Source organism: Lathyrus oleraceus, chromosome 3 (genome assembly GCF_024323335.1).
Source record: "Lathyrus oleraceus cultivar Zhongwan6 chromosome 3, CAAS_Psat_ZW6_1.0, whole genome shotgun sequence".
NCBI lineage: Eukaryota > Viridiplantae > Streptophyta > Magnoliopsida > Fabales > Fabaceae > Lathyrus > Lathyrus oleraceus.
In genome coordinates, this window is record NC_066581.1 from 347,709,960 (window position 1) to 347,729,674 (window position 19,715).

Below are 19,715 nucleotides of genomic sequence, written 5' to 3' on the forward strand. Positions count from 1 at the left end.
TTTTAGTAATATATTTACCAGAGTAAGCCTTGGAGATTCCAAAGGTTTCTTCCTTCATTCTCAAATTTTTAATCCTTGTTGATAAGAGCTTTGGCATTTGAGTTTCTGATGACCCTTCATGAGCAGACTTGAGAATCTCTCATGCTTCTTTAACTTCTGAACATGTATTGATTAACCTTAACATGTTTTTATCAACCCCTTTAAAAATAATATTCAGAGCCTTGGTTTTTCCAATGGCTTCGTCATTTTCAACTTTGGTCCAATCAACCTCTGGTTTTATGCTAGTTGAGACGTCTTCAGAAGTAACAATTGGATTTTTCCATCCTTTTATCACAAATTTCCAAGTTTTATTTCTCAAGGATTTGAGAAACGCAACAATCATCACCTTTCAATACTCATAATTTATGCAATCCAAAGTAAGTAATCAACTTTAATCTCCACAAGATAAAGAATTTTGAAAGTTATAACTCAACTAGACAAACCTTATATACCAAGTTACTAAAACATAGTGGTGTACATAAACAATGTTGATTACAACTCAACTAGACAAACCATCTATGTCAAGTTATTGAAACATAGAGGTGTATGTAAAGATTCAACACTAATCCTATTAGGGAATTAGCGTGAATAGACGACACAAAACCTAGACAATCTAAGATCTTCAACGGGAGTGCTTGCTTTCCAATGTAGGTTTGAGCTCCTTATATATCAATGTAACTGGGATTTTCTCCTTGGATAATATCTTCGAACTCATCCAGAATTTATGCATAATCTGTTGGATATTTGATTTTCTCCTTGAATATCTCCAACAAGATATGGTTTGTTTTAATTCAAAAATTCAAATTTAAATCTTCATTTAAATCCGAATTAAACTTCATTCAGCTATCAAATAAATCATCTAATCATATTGTTAAATCAATAACAATAAAATCTTTGACCAATCTTCTGTAGAAAACACTCCAAAATGAAGCATTCTAGCGCCTGTTGCATAAGGCTCAAATGTCGTACCAACATGTTGGAGCATTGCACCCAACATGTGTCCTTTTTGCAGCTTCATACAACTTTAGCAAACTAGACCAATCTTCAACAGTTGGACACTTCTCCAAGTTGTTTTTGCTAAAATGCAATCAATCTAAAGGGTCAATCCAAAAGGATCAATAAGTACATCAAGTGGATGTTTCTTCCTTGGAAACAATTTAATCTCTTGGTTCAACAAGAAGCAAAATTGTGTCTCATTGTCTACAACGAGAGCTGAATACATTGCTGTAGGGAGTATTTGAGCATAATTACTCTGGATGGAACAAATGTTGAAGGAGTATAATATGGGACAAGATGTCATGACATTATTTTATGACAACTTGAGTGCTATTAATATTTCATAGAATCACGTTGAACACAGTAGTGAAGCTAGCAGAAATATACCCGAATGCATCGCACGCTCGAACATACAACAGAGTCGCCATCGAATTTTATTTATTTCCGAAGGAAAGGGAAAACATCAATAAAACCTAGGGAAATAGAAACTGGGTAAGGAATTTGGTTATGTAAGGGGAAGGTATTAGCACCCCTAACATCAGTTGTACTAAACGGGAACTGTTTGATTGTTCTTGCTCGGATGGATGTTATATCTAAAGATTACTCGCGAAAGAATAAAAGAAAAAGAAAAATAATATATAGAGTGCTCAGTGAGGATTGGGGCCCTCATGCCTACATATACTTATAGTGCAATAAGGAATTCAGAGCTTCGTAGTTCACATAACTAATGGTGGGAGATGAAAAGAATTTATGATAAAGGTATGACCTGAACTAAAGGATTACGTGATTTAAACTCCAAAAAGAGATGAAATCTGAACCCAAGAGTAAAACTGGCGTTAACCAATATGTGGGTAGCCGGAAGCGTTCGCCGCTATATATGGCATGGCCGAAAACAAAGAGAATTAAGTGTTTGGTTTCACAGCACAAACAAGTCTTGGTTCACAAGATGACACAAGATAAAGCTCAAAAAGATAGTGTATTTAGCTCAAAGATAACAATATACCACATGAAGTGAATGGTTCAATGATTGAAGGTAGATGATGTTTCATGACATATATGAATGGTTCCCTAAGGCAGAAGAATAATTAGGATTATGCTCACCAAGGGTTTGAAACACTATGCCTATGTATTCTCATCATGCAGTGAGAAAGTCATAGCACTCGTAGTTCGTGGAACCACGAGAATAAAGGAGAGAGATTGGCAGTGATGAAAACTATAACTTATACCAACAGAATGGTGGAAACAAAAGAGGTATTTTCCTAAGAAACAGGGACTGAAAAGACAAACGCAACTTTAAGGGTTAACTGCACTGGAAACAAAGAGATGTTTGCTTAGGCAACAAGTACTTATAAGACAAACACAACTTCAAGGGTTGATTGCATTGCTGTTTAGTATAGGGAATAATGTATCACTATAGGGAATAAGTAATTTGAAACCAAAAAAGAATGGTATATTGGATCCATGAAGAAATAGACTCTGAACTGAAGAGTAAACAAGCGTCTTAGCCAAAAAAGAAGGAATGAAGTGTTTGGTTTTGTAGCTGAACATCTCTTGGTTCACAAGGTGGATTGCCACTATATAGTCCTAAAAGGATGTGCATGGAATCCAAGGGAAAGTATATTTGATCTCAGAAAGATGGTATTGATTGATGAATGAAGAAGTGAATAAATAAGGTAAACATAAATAATGTAGCTCGCGGAGAATCTAAATTCTCGTGCTTACGTATTCTCAATGTGCAATGAGAAATTCAGGGATTTCGTAGTCTGTAAGACCCCAAATTTGACCCTAAGATCCCTCTTGTAATCTCATCATATGCATTAGCATTGGGATCATACCTTGACATCCTCCTTACCCCTCTTTCATTGAGTTTGTTTTTGGAGAGATCACCAAGCACCATGTGATTGTATCATACTTGTATATTATCTTTTTACTAACCAAAATACCAAAACTATGTCTTTGCATTTGCTTAACTCTTTTGTAGGTAGGGCATGATCACCCTTGATTTATCAAGTTCACATCTAGGGTTTAAGACCCTCATGTCTAAGAGCACAACCAAGGAATGATCCACAATGGCTCTAAGCATCATATATGAGAACCAATGATCTTTACATGTTATTTTGATCAAATATTCTTCAAGAGTTTGGAATTGGTTTGCATTGGAAATCCTAGTTTGTCTGGGTATCTTGAGTAACTTCTTCAACAAGCTTCCTCATCAATTGATCAAATTCATCAAGGGACACTTAAAATTTCATCATATTATGCATATATTATCTACCATGAGCCTAAAAAATCAAGAGAATTGCAAGTTAGTAAGTTGGTTGATGGTGGTTGGCCAGATGAATTCATCTGATCAAAATTGGGTCTCCCTAGACCCTATCTCCTACAAATTTAATCATATGAAAATTATTCTAAGAGAAATGTTACTCTAAATGACATTCCAAACAACTTTCATGTTTAGGTATAGAGATAATTTTGCTTGGAAAGTCATTTTCTATGTTGAAACATTATATGTCATTTTGTCTAAACCCAAATTTGAAAGTCAACTTCCCAAGGCCATAACTTGCTAAATGTTAATGAGATGAAAGATTTCCAAGTTTCACAATAAAATTAAATATGTCTAATTCAACTTTTATGTTTGGAGTGAGAGCTAAATCAACTTTTATGAGCATGTGATATGAGGATACATTATAGGTCATTTTGGACCAATACCATTGAACAAGTGATTTTCCTCAACTTCAAAAATGCACAACTCACTCATTCTAAATCCAAATTATGTCAAATTTGTGACAATTTTTAAGGTCTTTGAAAGATATACAACTTTGATAAAGACATCTTTCTCATTTGGAGCTCACATAAAAAGTTAAGCAAGGTGGAATAATGAAGTATTTGACTTGACACTTAGAATATTTTTCAACATGTTGAAATTTCCAAACTTCCACCTCAATATTCACCATGATCCAAGTTCCAAATGGAAAAGTGTTCAACATAAGACTTGTTACTCTTGATCCAAGCTTTCTAAAGAGTCCTCATTCATTCATTTTGAATGAAGTTTGCTAGGGCTGCGCATGGTGTTAACAGGCCTGCATCAGTTGGAAAAATCAAAACTTCAATTGATCATTTTACTTTGCCTTGCCATTCAAGCTTCATTCAGACTTCAACATGGTTGGTTTTGGACCTAATTGCATTGCTTCATAGGCCTGTACTCGCCCATGCAAGCATGAACATGGAATTGCTAAATTTGGACAAAATTTCAAGTGTGCAAATAACACTTCAATTTGCTATAAATAGAGACCATCTGTGCTCATTTCAAAGGACCCTTACGCGCCAGCTTTGCCTCCACTCTCCAAACCCTCCCAATTCAAAGGAAAACCTGATAATTTTCATTTGAAATTTGAGTTTGAATCTCACTGTTTGGAGATTCAAAAACTCCAGGATCAAAAGCTTTGTACCAATCCAAAACCACTTCTGCAAGCTTTCTGAGTGAGATCAAGCACGGATTGAAGCAAGAAAGATCAAGTTCTGCACAACATTGAAGGTATTTTCCAGATTTTTTCTTCTCTTAGTCTCTCACTCAATTCTCAGCATTTCTCTTGGATATTTGGTTGTCTGAAGTCCTACCAATGTAGGCAAGAAAATTGAGTTGCTTTGAGATCAAATCGAAGCAACTCAGTTGACACACCTCAAAATTCAACTCCTCATATCTTTCTATATATTTGGAGTTAGTTAAAATTGAGGCCAGATTCGTGATCTACGCCTTTTTTCTTTAAGATCGTGTCCTCCTTTTTCATTTTAGTCATGGTGATGATTGAACCAGTCCGGCAAGGCTCGCCTGAGAAGGTGATCAGAGATTTGCTCTGGTGGTGCGTTGGCACGGTTTAGAACCATTGATCCATTTCAAAACGTTTTAATCTTGAGCATACATACTGATTACCATGCGTGTGATTAGTTGACTCAGGTGCAGTGTAGAACGCGCGCGCTCAACCACTTGATCTGCCACCTCATTAATGAGGCAGATCAAGTGGTCCACGTTTTTTTGTAATTTCTGATTTTCATTTTATTCCTTTGCATTTCATTAATTCATATTAATTTTAATATTCATCCAAAAAATATGAGAGTTTCGCCAATTTTTTAAAAATAAAACCCTCTTTCATATTTTGAATTAAAATTAGTTTTTGGATCATTATTAATATTTTTCATGATTTAATTGATTTTATGATTATTTTTAATTGTTTAAAAATACTTTTAAGTTTCCAAAAATTCTGAAAATTTTTCTCCAAGGTCCTTTGACCTTGTTTGACCTATGATAAATCTCATGGCCATTTCTTTGGTATTTTGATGAGGTTTTAGGAAATTGACCAACCATATTTAATTTAATGCATTATTTTTAGTATTTTTAATTGAATAAATGCCAAATTAATTGTGTTGAGCCATTTTAATTGACTTTGTAAGTTTGACTTGTGTTGTTGGGCCTTGGTCAAGGTTGATTTGACTTTGTTAACTTAAGATCATTGGATTTAGGGGATTGATGGAATGTACATTCCATCTCCCAAAATGAATGAATGATCTTAATTTGGTAAAAGTTTTCCTTTGTCCAATTTGAGTTTGATCTATTTCCCCTCCCTTTTCATCTTATTCCCCTTCTTTATACATTCATGTCATGGACCTATAATGTCTCTATATCCTAAGGCTAGTTGATTGCAAAATCAACATAAGTATGGATGAGATTAGACCCCCACTTTTGCATATTCTTTTTGTGTGTGGTATGTTTCATGAGCATAGTTCATCATACTATGTCTCTAACATGCATTGACACCAAAATTCTATTGCCCGACCTCAAATAGTTGTGACTTCTACATAAGTCCAATTACGATTGCTTAACATAGTGCTAAATTTTTGACACAAAAGACATAGCATTCTAGTTAGTGAGATTGTAAGTCTCCCCTCTTTCATGGTATTGTGTGGAAACTTGGCCTTTTCTCCTTCCTTTGGAAGATGTCTTGGTTCAAGGATTCATGCTTGTGATAAGTGGGTTGAGTGTTCTCCAAAGAATGACTTAAAACAAAAGAAAAAGAAAAAGCAATACTAACTTCTAACTCATTAACAACTAACATTTAATTCCAAGTCATTTACTTTAATGCACTTTATTTTTAAGTCTTATTCATTTGCCATTATTCATACCATTCTAATTGTTTATGTTAATGTCATTTTCACTTTGTCCACTTGGACCATATTTTGTGATATATTTTGTTTGTGAATATTGTGATTGCTTGTGTGGTCTTTGACCATTAATGTACATAATAAGAACAAAAACCCTAAAAAACATTTTGTGTGGACTGTTGGTTTGATCTGAGACAATTGGACTTAGAATTTAGGCAACACTCCCTATGCAAAGGACTTGGACAATGCCAACTTTCATGTAACCAAGTGCTTTTAATTTGAAACTTCATCTGATACATCATTGAAGATCCATTTGTGTTCATCTGCAACATGATCATTGTGAAACTGTTACTTTGAACCTGTGATTTGTGCATTGTGGAATTCATCTGCTACATGGGCAAATTTGAAGAAGATCATGGAGTTGCTAAGCTTGAATGTCACTATCTTTATTTGATGCCTTTTCTCTTCAAGTTGATATATTGTGCATTGTTTGTTGCTTGATTCTAACGTCCAAGGGAATTTGGGTTTCTATATGACATTCTTGTCTATTGGATTGCAGCCCATTGGTCAGATCTTTTCAACTCTCAACTTTTAAATTTATGCTTAGGATTAGTCTCTTCATCTCCTCCCCATTTCTTTAATTTCAAAAAATCTCTCCCTCCTTTTAAAAACTTCTTTGCTTGTGCTTGTTTTTTTTCCAAAACTTAGACCATCTTGCAAATTAGAAACTTTGGCCTTATGCCATTGCATTTTCAAACTTCTTTTCTTAATCAAACTTGTAAATATACTTAACTATATTTGACTTAAAAATTTTAAAATCCAAAAATAACTAACTCATTCAAGCCATTTTTAGGCCTTTGTGCCTTTCAAACTTAATTTTTGTTAAAAACAATCATCCACTTTGAAATTTATACAATGAACTACGAGGTTTTGATCCCTCATTTTTATGTTGGTACGTAGGCACAAGTCCGAAGGTCTTGTCAAACACAAAAATATAATTAAGAAATTCTTTTCTCATCCCCCCATTCTATTTGCTTGCAAACATCTTTTGTACAAAAACACATATGCGCACAAGAAAGGGCTCCCTAGGAGTACCTAGGACACTTTGGGTGCTAACACCTTCCCTCTGTGTAACCAACCCCCTTACCTGTAATCTCTGGCATTTTATTAGTTTTGATTTGAAAATTTCTTATTTATGGGTTTTGTTCGTACTTTTCCCTTTTCCCTTGGAAAAAATAAAAGCGTGGCGGCGACTCTTGTTATTTGATGTCTTGCTTATCCATAGCTTGATGATCATGAATTTACCGCTACATAATCCAGCCTACTACAACTGACAGCAGGAGACCGATGCAATAGAAATGATATATGATAATGGAAGATAAAGAAGACTTGACAGTCATTTGATATGAGCCTCACTAAAGTCTATGAGTAAATGTGAATACGATGAGCAACTGGGTCATTCGTCCCGTACCCAAATATATTCAGAATGAGTTAATAGAATTCTATACTCTCATTCGTTCTTTACTACTTAAGCCTCGTGGCATGTGATTCTCATCATAACTTTCAAGTTGTTGGAAAAGAATCTTTTGCTTATTCTTGTGATGATGAAGACTTTATCAATCATTCGACTCGAATTGCATTAAAGTCTATGAACAAAGGCGAATGCCTTGAGCAACTAGGTCATTCGTCCCGTACCCAAGGATACCCTAGACAAGGTTAGGATTTCTTCACTCTCATCATTCTTTGTTTCTTAAGGCTCATGGAATACAACTTGAATCATGATTGATAAGTTATTGATAGAGACCTCTGATTGTTTCACTATTTTTTTGAAGGGAGAGACTTAACAATCTTATGATTTGAATTGTGCTAAAGTCTATGAATAGAGGTGAATACGATGAGCAACTGGGTCATTAGTCTCATACCTAAATATATTTAGAATGAGTTAATGGAATTGTCCACTCTCATTCATTCCCTATTTCTTAAGGCTCGTGTCACACAACTTTGACCTAGATTGACAAGCTCTTAAAGAAACACTTTTGATATGCCTTGTATAATCCACTGCTTGGTTTGACTATGATGCCTTGCATGAAAAAGTATGAACTTGAGGCCTTGAGATCCACAACTTACAGAAATAGTTTTATCAAGTGATCAAGGGACTTTTGATCACTTGAGTAGACTATGGGGTTATACATGAATCAAAGGATTTAGTTAATCAAAATTTATTTTGACCAACTTGAATCAAAGGGATTGAATCAACTTGAAATATATGGTTAACCTAATCTAAAGGTTAATAACAAGTACAAGCTCTAACTAACAGACCATGCAAAGGTTAAGCTTAAATCATCAATTATCAAATATCATATGTAAATGAATGATTAAAAGATCAATTATCCCAAATCAATTTTTAGTCCTAAAGGAACATGAAATTTGCTACATAAACCCTAGGGTTAAAATGGTCAAATCTCATATAAAATAATTATGGAATTAAAACTCTAATTATAAATTAACTATCCTAATTATTTCTAATCAAGACAAATTAATTCCAATTAACTATCTTAATCCTAATTTTTAATTCTAAAATCTAACATGTTAAGCAAGATTAACATTCTAATTATCCTAATTAAACAACAGTTAATCAAGGCTACACAAAACAATTAACAAACATGATTAAAATAAAAATAAAAAGAATGAGCCTGAAAAGGGGTGTAGCTGTACTAGGGGTGCAATTTGGAAAACACGCTTGGGCTTGGAAGCCACAAGCCTAACATTCACATTCAGCGGGCATGGGGTGCATTGGGCTCTAGCAGGGTGCAAAAAGTAAAACAAAAAGCCTACCAGAATTTGGCCAATATTCAGCACATGGAAAAAACTAGCAAGTAAAAAAAACATGTGACCAGTGAATTAAAGTTCAAAATGAGCGTGAACAAGGTCAAAAGGTTATCTCAGGTCAGCTCAAACCTCACCGCCATGGACCACCGCGTCAAAAATCGCCTCCGACGCGGTGGCCACCAAAAATACCAATTGAATACACCATTGAAACCGTTTCAATCTCCTCTTCACAAATATCTCTCCAATTTCTCTATATTCTTTCTCTAGCTCAAAAAATGATACAAAGTCCTCAATAACCCTAGCCTCTTAATCTTAAATTAAACACTGCTCTCAAAGAATCAAAGCCCAGGGGTTTGGGACTCTGATTCCTCGTGCCCTAAATCATATTCCGGTATCAAGTTCAGTGTGAAATGAGGAAGAAGAGCTCACCTGTGAAATTCTTCGGCGATGGTTGTGACGACGACAATGAAAGGAGATCAGGTACGTGCTTCTGAAATTTCCTCTCTTTTTCTTCTATACTTTCTTCCACTTCGTCTTCACTATTCTTCTACTTCAGTCGTTGTTCTTCTAGTGAGATTTGTGAGGATTCGTCAGAGTGAATTACGAAATTGAGAGGTCAATGCTCAACTATCTAAAGCTTCGGAGGTTGAAGCTCTAAAAAAAATGGTGTAGAGCGTGTGGTGAGGGTGAGGGTTCGAATATTTATAGAGAGAGGTTGGATGAGAATGAGTGAAAAATATGGAGAATGATTCGTGATTGGAGATGAATGTGAGAGGTTTTGTTATTGGTGATGGTGAATGAATATAAAGTGAATGAGAAGGTGATGATGATGAGGATTTATAGTTGGTTAGGGACTTAAGGATTGGTGGTGGATTCAGTTAAGATTCATTTGGGTTAGTTATTTCTGTTAGGTTCAGTTTGTTATGATTTGGGGATTGAAAAAATCTATTAAATGCTTAGGGGTCTGTGATAACCAATTAGACTCAGTCACTCCAATGAATTTAGAGAGTGAGAGTTAGTCATGTAGCTGCTTCTGATTTCATGTCCCTCGAGGCAATCAGCTAGGATCGGTTTTGGCAATGATGTGGCAAGCTGCAAATTGCTTTTGAATTGATATGTGTGAATGCTCTTTTTTTGTCACTGCCTTGATTTTGCTATGCTTTTGATGCATTGAGGTGATAAGATGACTGATGTGAATTGTTGTGCGTTAGCTTGAATCCCAATTAATGCCAAGTTTTGTTAATGAAATTGAAGCGAAAAGCAAATGATGCTCAGTTCGGCTAATCTACTCGATGTAGTAAAGTACTCAATTGCAATTAGCTTTATGGTTAGAACATATCTGCTGAATGTTGTGTATGTGTCTGTAAGTTTTATGAAATGCAGGTTACATGTATATATGTCCATGATGTGCTTGCTAAACTTGCTCGTTTACATGAAATGTGTGCCTAGTTGTAGTTTGTCCTCATGCATGAAATATCAAGCCTATCATGAGCATGTCCTGATATTGCTATCATGTTATGCATTATGGCTCATAAGTTCCCTCTTGGCATGTTGTTTATTTCTTTATGGTATGCATTATGGTTCTGTCTTGGACCTGCTGTCATCCTGTTATGCACCTTGGTTCTGACTTGGACAGGTTGTACAGATTCAATGGCTAAGCTAGTTTAAAGGAGGATGGTGCTGATGTCTGCAGAAGTAACCATTTGGCTTGGTCAAAACCATGGGCCATGTAGTTAGGATCAAGGTATCTAAAATTAGTTATTAGTTTATGTTTTCTTCGATGGTTCATTTGTAACTATGTGAAGTATTATTTTGGATCAATATTGTGATGCATTATTGGTTTATGTTTTGGATAATGCAGGGCTGCAAGGATCTTCAAGTTATGGCTATCCCAAGCTCAACCATGTTCATGGCATGGTGACTACAAAATGGAAAATCAAGTCCACATGGCTAAATCAAGATCAAAATGGACATGGAGGGTGAAATTAGAGCTTAGGATTTGGACATTTATTGGTTTAGGATAAAAAAGAATTCGGGTTGACTTTGGTCAAAGTTGACCAAAAAGTCATCTATTAACCAAAGTCAACAATTAGTCAACATGTAATTTTTTGGATTTTTTGTGTATGTAATGGACTTTTATGAATAAAATTGGCTATTTGAATGAAAAATTAATGGTTTTAGTGTATGAACATGTTATTTGAAATGGATTGGATTTGAATGATCATGACTTATAATGAAATGTGCTTAAGCATGAATAGGCATGACCATGTTGAAATGACTTAGACAAAAACAACTCAAAGACCACAAATGACACATGAAAGAAAGCCACAAAGTCTTAAGCCAAATCAATAGACTGCAAAGAACTAAGGCATAAGCAAATCCATGGTCCAATCAATGACATCATGACCATGATCAGGTGAATGAAATGGAAGTAGATGAGGTTTATAAGGTCAAGAACTTGGGCTAGCACCAAGGGACTCAAGCACAGATGAATGGAACCAAAACCAAGGCAACAACATGAATGAGAGGTTGGGTGAAGCACAACACGTATAACTAGGGCTGGGAGGCCCACCAATAAAAATGGGACCATATTAGGGTTTAGATGGTCTGAGGCATGTCACAATGAAGTCTATTGAATCCAAGATCAAGAAATTAGGACCATACCATCCATGATTAGGGTTTCAATGGGATATACCCCTCCAACAAAGACTTTGAATGAATCAAGATGCTTCACAAGCATATATTCAGTGTATGAGCCCTCCATTAGGGTTTTTATAGCCAAGACAAGGCCCATAGAACATCCATGAGGTCCTATAACCATATGATCAAGAAACTAGGGTTTTTGAAGCCCTGAGGAGTGCCATGATGAGATCTTATTAAATCCATGCTTCAAAGACCAAACAAATAGGGTCTCACATCCCATATGATCAGATGAATAGCCAAGCCATACCTTTGAGGTTTTATCCACACACAAACCCTAGCTTCACAAGCCCAGAGCTTTGAATCTATAATGATCAACTATTAAGTATTAATGGATGAATGATGCACATGAATGAAGCATGGATATAAGATGATTCCCAAGTCAAGGATTGAATGAAAAGATGAACATGGTAGGGAAAATTTTAGGGCATGACAAGTAGAACCAATCACATTGACATAAGGCATCATTTCATCAGGGAACTTATGGAAGATGAAATTGTCAACCTTGAGAATATGGAAACTGAAAGATAGTTAGCTGGCATCTTTACTAAAGCTTTGGATACAAATCAATTTGAAAAACTAAGGGGTACACTTGGTATTTGCATCTATGGGTGTCTATAGAAGTCAATGTTAGGGAGGCGTTCAAGGGTAGAAGATAAGTTTCTCTCTCTTTTGGTTTATGTTGCACATGAAACAAAGCTGAATTTACTTGTTTCAAAACCTCCTTTTATTTGGACCTTCGTTACAAGAAAGAATAAACTACACTTATCTTTATCTTGATCTTAGAACATTGTTCTTTATCTTATCCCTAAAGTGTTTTTTTTCTTCAATATGAGTCAAAATTCTAAGAATCCAAAGATTCGTTCCTCTAATAAGGGAATTAATATCAATAAGGCTATTGATATATTTCCTAAAGATGAGAAAAATAAGACCAAGGGAGTTGGTTACACTTCTTTTGCAAATATTATGGATATACATGGTGGACCATCTGATAGATTATCTGTGATTGGGAAAACATCTGTGATAAATATGAAGACCTTTAAAAAGAACCTTGTGCAAGAGAGTGACTCAGATACTGATGAAAACTAAGTTACCTTTATGGATTTTGGTGGTTGGTCTAGAGATCAAGTCTGAAGTCAGGTTTTTCCAGGTGTTTTAATATCACTGGTTTTCCTTGTTTTATTGTTGGCTTTGCAATAAGTCTGAAACAATCATGGATATGTAATGGTTTAATAGACTTATGGTTTTTGTAATATCTGTACTAATTCTCTAGCATCATGTTCAACATATGTACTCGTGATGGCTTCTACTCTTGGTTGATGTTTGTCTACTCCTGATCTATGTATGTACTAACATATTGACCTCTGTGATGACTGACTGTTTTCTCTAAGGAACATATTTTCCAAATTATGGAAAAAATGGGGAGTAATGGTGTGTAGTTCAGTGGTGTGATTATTAACTGACTATTGACTTTGTGAGTTGGTGTATGAGTGTTGATATTAGCTTACTAACTCTAAGGTACTTAGTACTGACTAGTGTGACTGATACTAACTAATTGTCATACCTCAAAGTTTACCCTCCCTTATTCATTTTTTGCATATCCCATTTTCATACATCCAATCATATTGAAAGACCCCAATTTTGACCATAAGATCCCTCATGCAATTTCATCATAAGCATTAGCATTGGGATCATACTTTGGCATCCTCCTTACCCCTCCTTCATTGGGTTTGTTTTGGGAGAGATCACCAAGCACTTTGTGATTATATCATACTTGTATTATATCATTTCACTAACCAAAATACCAAAAATATGTCTTTGTATTTTCCTAACTCTTTTGTAGGTAGGGCATGATCTCATTGGTTCATTGATCACATCTAGGGTTTGAGACCCTCATGAACAAAGAGCACAACCAAGAATTTATTCAAGAATTTTTATAGGCATCATATATGAGTCCCAATGTTCTCCATATGTTATATTAATCAAGTTTGCTTCAAGAGTTTGAGGGTGATTTGCCTTGGAAACCCTAGTTTGATTGGGTATCTTGAGTAACTTCTCCAACAAGCTATCTCACCAATGGATCAAATTTATAAAGGGACACTTCAAATTTCATCATCTTATACATATATGATCTACCATGAGCCAAGAAAGTCAAGAGAATTGGAAATTTGCAAGTTGGTTGATGGTGGTTGGCTAGATGAATTCATCTGATCAAAACTGGGTCTCCCTAGACCATATCTCCTACAATTTTCACCATATGAAAATTATTCCAAGAGCAAACATACTCTAAATGACATTATAAACAACTTTCATGTTGAGACCTAGAGCTAGTTTTGCTTGGAAAATCATTTTCTATGTTGAAACATTATAGGTCATTTTGTCTAAACCCTAATTTGAAAGTCAACTTCCCAAGGCCATAACTTGCTCAATTTTTATGAGATAAAATATTTCCAAGTTGCACAATCAAATTCAATGTGTCTACTTCAATTTTTATGTTTGGAGTGGGAGCTAATTCAACTGTTTTGAGCATGTGATATGAGGTTACATTATAGGTCACTTTTGACCTATACCATTGATCAAGTGATTTTTCCAAACTTCAAAAATTCATAACTCTATAATTTCAAATCCAAATGACATGAAATTTGTGACCATTTTGAAGGTCGTTGAGAGAGATATAACTTTGATGAAGACACTTTTCTCATTTGAAGCTCCCATAGAAAGTTAATCAAGATGGAATATTGAGACATATGGCTTGACACTTAGAAAATTTTTGATATGTCAAATTTTTCCAAACTTCCACCTCAAATATCTCCAAGTTCCAAGCTCTAAATGAAAAAGTGTTCAACATCAAACTTGTTCCTCTTGATCTCACCTTTCCAAAGAGCTCAAATTCATTCATTTTGGACTTGAAATGCATAGGCTGCACATGGCTTATACAAACTAATATCATTTGGCATGGATCCAACTTCAAGCATCAATGTTCAATTGCCTTGCATTCCAAGCTTGCTTCAACACATCTGATAATTCATTTTGGACTTTAAGCTATCATTTCATGGGATTATGCGCGCCCATACACCATGCTATCATCATTTGCCAAATTTGGAAGGTTGAAAAGAGTGTGCAAATATCACATGGATTTGGCTATATATACAGCTGCATTTTCTCATAAATCACACACACATTGTGCCAACTTTGGATCTCCATTGAAAACCCTTCACTCTCATAAGATAACCCTAATAAATTCATTTGAATTTGAGCTTGAATCTCCATTGTTTTGGAATTCAATTCTCCAGGAGTCCATTGCTTCTAAACCTTTCCATTCCTCTCCTGCAAGCAATTAAACTGAAGCCAAGCACAATTCAGATCAAGATCTATCAAGCTCAGACCTCCAGTGAAGGTAATTTGCAGAAAATTTAAACTCTTCGATTCTCTTAATTTATTGCTCAATTCCATTGATTCTTGAGTTGTCTGAAGTCCTACCAATATAGGCAAGAAGATTGAGTTGCTTTGAGGCCAAATCGAAGCAACTCAGATCATGAACCTCATTTTTCAATTCCACATATTTCTTAATATATTTGGAATTGGATGAATTGGAGGTGATATTCGTGCTCAGTGATGTTTTTTCTTTAAGATCATGTCCCTGTTTATTATTTTGGTGATGGTTCATGTTGACCAGTCCGATGAAGCTCACCGGAGAAGACAACCGGAGCTCTGGCTCCGGTGATGATGTGTCTTGAGTCTGAGCCATTTGATCCATGTTTCACGTTTTAATCTTAACCGTACCTTGTAATTACCAACGGTGCCATGCGGTTGACGCAGGTGTACATGGAACACGTGTTTTGGATCATCAGATCTGCCACCTCAATTAATGAAGGAGATCTGATGGTCCACTTGTTTTTGGATTTTCTGAATTTCATTTTAATTCCATTTTCTTCAATAATTCATAATAAATTTAATATTGATCCAAAAAATATGGGACTTTCACCAAAAAATTTCAAATATTTTTATCTTTCATATTCTGAATTAAAATTATTTTTTGGCTCATTATTAATATTTTTCATGAATTAATTGATTTTTCATTTGTTTTAAATTGTTTAAAAATATTTTTAAGTGTCCAAAAATTATGAAATTTTTTCTCCAAGGTCCTTTGACCTTGTTTGACCTATGATAAATCTCATGGCCATTTATTTGGTGTTTTGATGAGATTTTAGGATTTGGACAAAACATATTTAAATTTAATGCATTATTTTACTATTTTTAATTGAATAAATGTCATTTTAATTGTGTTGACCATTTATATTGACTTAATTGAGTTTCTTATTTGTTGTTGGGCCTTGGTCAAGGTTGATTTGACTTTGTCAAGTTAATATCATTGGATTTAGGGGATTGATGGAATGTACATTCCATCTCCCAAAATGAATGAATGATATTAATTTGGGAAAAGTCCTCCTTTGACCAATTTGTGATATCGTTCATCCTTTTCCCTCTTCATCTAATTCCCCTTCTTCATTCATTCATTTTCATTTGGCCAATGACATCTCAAAATCCTAATGCTAGTTGATTGAAAGATTAACATGAGTATGGATGAGATTAGATCACACCTTTTGCATATTTTTGTGTGTGGTATGTTTAATGAGCATAGTTCTTAATATTATCTCTCCAACATACATTAACACCAAAAGTTTATTGTCCGACCTCAAATAGTTGTGACTTCTACATAATTCCAATTACAATTGCTTAACATAGCGCTAAATTTGTGACATAAAAGGCATAAGCATTCTAGTTAGTGAGATTGTAAGTCTCCCCTCTTCCATGGTATTATGTGGAAACTTGGTCTTCTTTCCTTCCTTTGGAAGATGTTTTGGTTCAAGGATTCATGCTTGTGGCAAGTGGGTTGAGTGTTCTCCAAAGAATATCTTGAAATGAAAAGCAAAACCAAACTAACTTCTAACTTACTAACCATTAACTTTTAACTTCAAGTCTTTACTTTAATGCAATTTACTTTTAGCACTTTATTTCATTTGCCATTATACATAACATTCTAATTGTTTATGTTTATGTAATTTTTACTTTGTCCATTTGGACCATATTGTATGATATCTTTTGTTTTGTGCTACTTTGCTTGTTTGTGTGGTCTTTGACCATTAATGCACATAATAATAACAATAACACTAAAAAACTTTTGAATGGACTGTTGGTTTGATATTGCCCAATTGGACTTAGAACTTAGGCAACATTCCTTTGCTAATGGACTTGGCCAATGCCAATTTGTGAAGAACCAAGTGATTGTAGTTTGAGTTCATCTAATACATCATCCTAGATCTCTCCGGTTCATCTACAACATTGATCATTTTGAAATTGTTATGTTGAACCTGTGACTTGTGGAATTCATCTGTTGCATGGGCTATTTTGAAGAAGATCATTGAAGTGGATAAGCTTGGAAGAGGCCATCTTTATTTGATGCCTTTGCTCTTCAGATTGATAAAGTTGTGCATTTGTGTGTTGCTTGATTCTAAAAGTTCAAAGGGAATTCTGGATTTCTATTGACATACTTGTCTATTGGATTGCTACCCATTTGGTCAGATCTTTTCAACTTTAAACTTTTAAATTTTGTGCATAGGGTAATCTCTTCATCTTCTCCCCATTTCTTTAATTTCAAAATCTCTCCCTCCATTTTCAAAACTTTCTTTGTGTGAACTATCCTTTGTTCTAAACTTTGACCACTTTCAAAAAAGATAGAAACTTTGGCCTTATGCCATTACCTTTTCAAACTTATTTTCTTAAATCAAACTTGTGAATAAACCTAACCATACTTGACTTAAACTTTCAAAAAGCCAAAAAGAACTAACTCATTCAAATCATTTTAGGCCTTTGTGCCTTTCAAACTTAAATTTTGTTAAAATCAATGCATCCATTTTGAAACTTATAGCACGAACTACGAGGTTTTGATCCCTCATTTTTATGTTGGTACGTAGGCACAAGACTGAAGGTCTTGTCAAACACAAAAATATAATTAATGAATTCTTTTCTCATCCCCCCATTCCATCTGTTTGTGAACATCATTTTTGTACCAAATACATATGCACACAAAAAGGGCTCCCTAGGAGTACCTAGGACATTTGGGTGCTAACACATTCCCTCTATGTAACCAACCCCCTTACTTGTGATCTCTGACTTTTATTAGTTTTTATTTGAAAACTTCTTACTAATTGGTTTTTGTTCGTACTTTTTCCCTTTTCCCTTGGAAACAATAAAAGCGCGGTGGCGACTCTTGTTAATTGATCTCTAGCTTGTCAATAGCCTAATGATCATGAATTTCCCGCTATAGAAATTAGTTGGCGACTCTGCTGGGGGGTAGTCTCCAGTGGGTTTAGCCTACTTTTTGTGTAAATATATTTGTATATATGTGATGTTTATATATATGTATGTGTGATATAATCTGCTTGTTGTGCTTGGTGATCTCTGAGTGGTGAGATAAGTTCTTACCCGAACTTGAGTGCAATTAAGATAGGAGGATGGTATAGTCATGTTCGACTTGTGTGGAGTAGTCCTTAACAAGTTGGCTTGAGATCCATCTGCTCAGTGGAGACTCCTTTGGATTTGGAAATGTCACACAAGTATTTGTGGTTAGGCATTACTATTTCTAATTGGGTCTGAGAAGCTGAGGACCTTAGAACACCTAACCCATCTTGGCCTATTTAGGACGTAGTACGGAAACTGTTCAAGTGTAGACTTGATAACAGTTGTTACGCGATACTACACTCAGACGAGTTTCTCTTGAGAATATTATGGGTCGATGAGTCAGTCATCTTAACCTGTAATATCCGATGGATGGAATTGAGACTCTGGGAGCTTTTTAGAACATGATCTACAGGTTTTTTATCCTTAGTTCACTCCTTTGGGATGGTTCTTACCCAGACTCCATGCTCGTGACTTGCAACAAACCCTTGATTCTTGGTTGATCCAATCAAATCTTGTCAATATCAATGGAACTTGGGTGTTGATAAGGTGTAAACCATAATCCACCAAAATGGATGATTGATCTTGACAATGACTTTATTCATCCCTTGACCTCTGTTTGCCTTGTGTGTGATCCCTTATTTGTGATTGTTGCATCCATGCACTCATGCGCATCATAACATTCATCACACAAAATTTCAAGGAACTAAGGTATCATTTGCAAATATTTTCAGACCATGGATTATGGACGAAGGAACACTAAGAAGTACAGTTTTAGATGTCCAGATTTGAAAGAGTTAAGGAAGCTTGCATCTTTTGTATTAGATCCCTTGGACTTCAAACAACGTCATGGGAAGCTTCTGTCCATCTTGTCTGCTGATGTAGTTGAAGGACTCTTGAGTGTATTGGTGCAGTTCTATGATCCTCTCTACCATTGTTTCACTTTCCCAGATTTTCAGCTTGTGCCTACCTTGGAGGAGTACTCTCGTCTTTTGGGGATACCTATTTCTAGTAGAGTGCCTTTTAGTGGATTGGAGGAGATTCCCTGATCTAGTATTATTGCTGAAGCTCTTCACTTGAAGAAGTCTGAGATAAAGGCTCATTGGGTGAAGAAAGGAGGGTTATTTGGGTTGCCATCTGTTTTCCTCATCAATGAAGCTACCACTTTTGCTCAAGCTGGTAGTGTGGACACTTTTGAAGTTATCTTTGTGTTGCTCATCTACGAATTAGCTTTGTTCCCTAACATTGACGGTTTTGTTGATATTAACGCCATTAGACTTTTCTTGATTGGGAATCTTATGCCTACTTTGTTGGGTGATATGTATTTCTCTTTGCATCTAAGGAATTCTAAGGGTGGTGAAACGATTGTCTATTGCATTCCTCTTCTATACAAGTGGTTTATTTTGCACTTGCCTCAGACACCTACTTTTGTGGAGAACAAACAATGTCTAAGGTGGTCTCAGAGACTTATGTCTCTCACTAATGATGATATAGTTTGGTATGACCCATCTTTAAGAAATTTGGAGATTATTGAT

At 35.3% G+C, this 19,715-nt stretch overlaps 1 long non-coding RNA gene across 1 annotated transcript; it reads left to right on the forward strand.

Moving 5' to 3' along the window:
* The first annotated feature begins 9,095 nt into the window (after positions 1–9,095).
* On the forward strand, positions 9,096–11,206 carry LOC127127592 (uncharacterized). The gene is made up of 3 exons (XR_007805374.1): positions 9,096–9,501; positions 10,658–10,765; positions 10,883–11,206. It is a non-coding gene; the product is annotated as an uncharacterized LOC127127592 (long non-coding RNA).
* Positions 11,207–19,715: the final 8,509 nt, after the last annotated feature.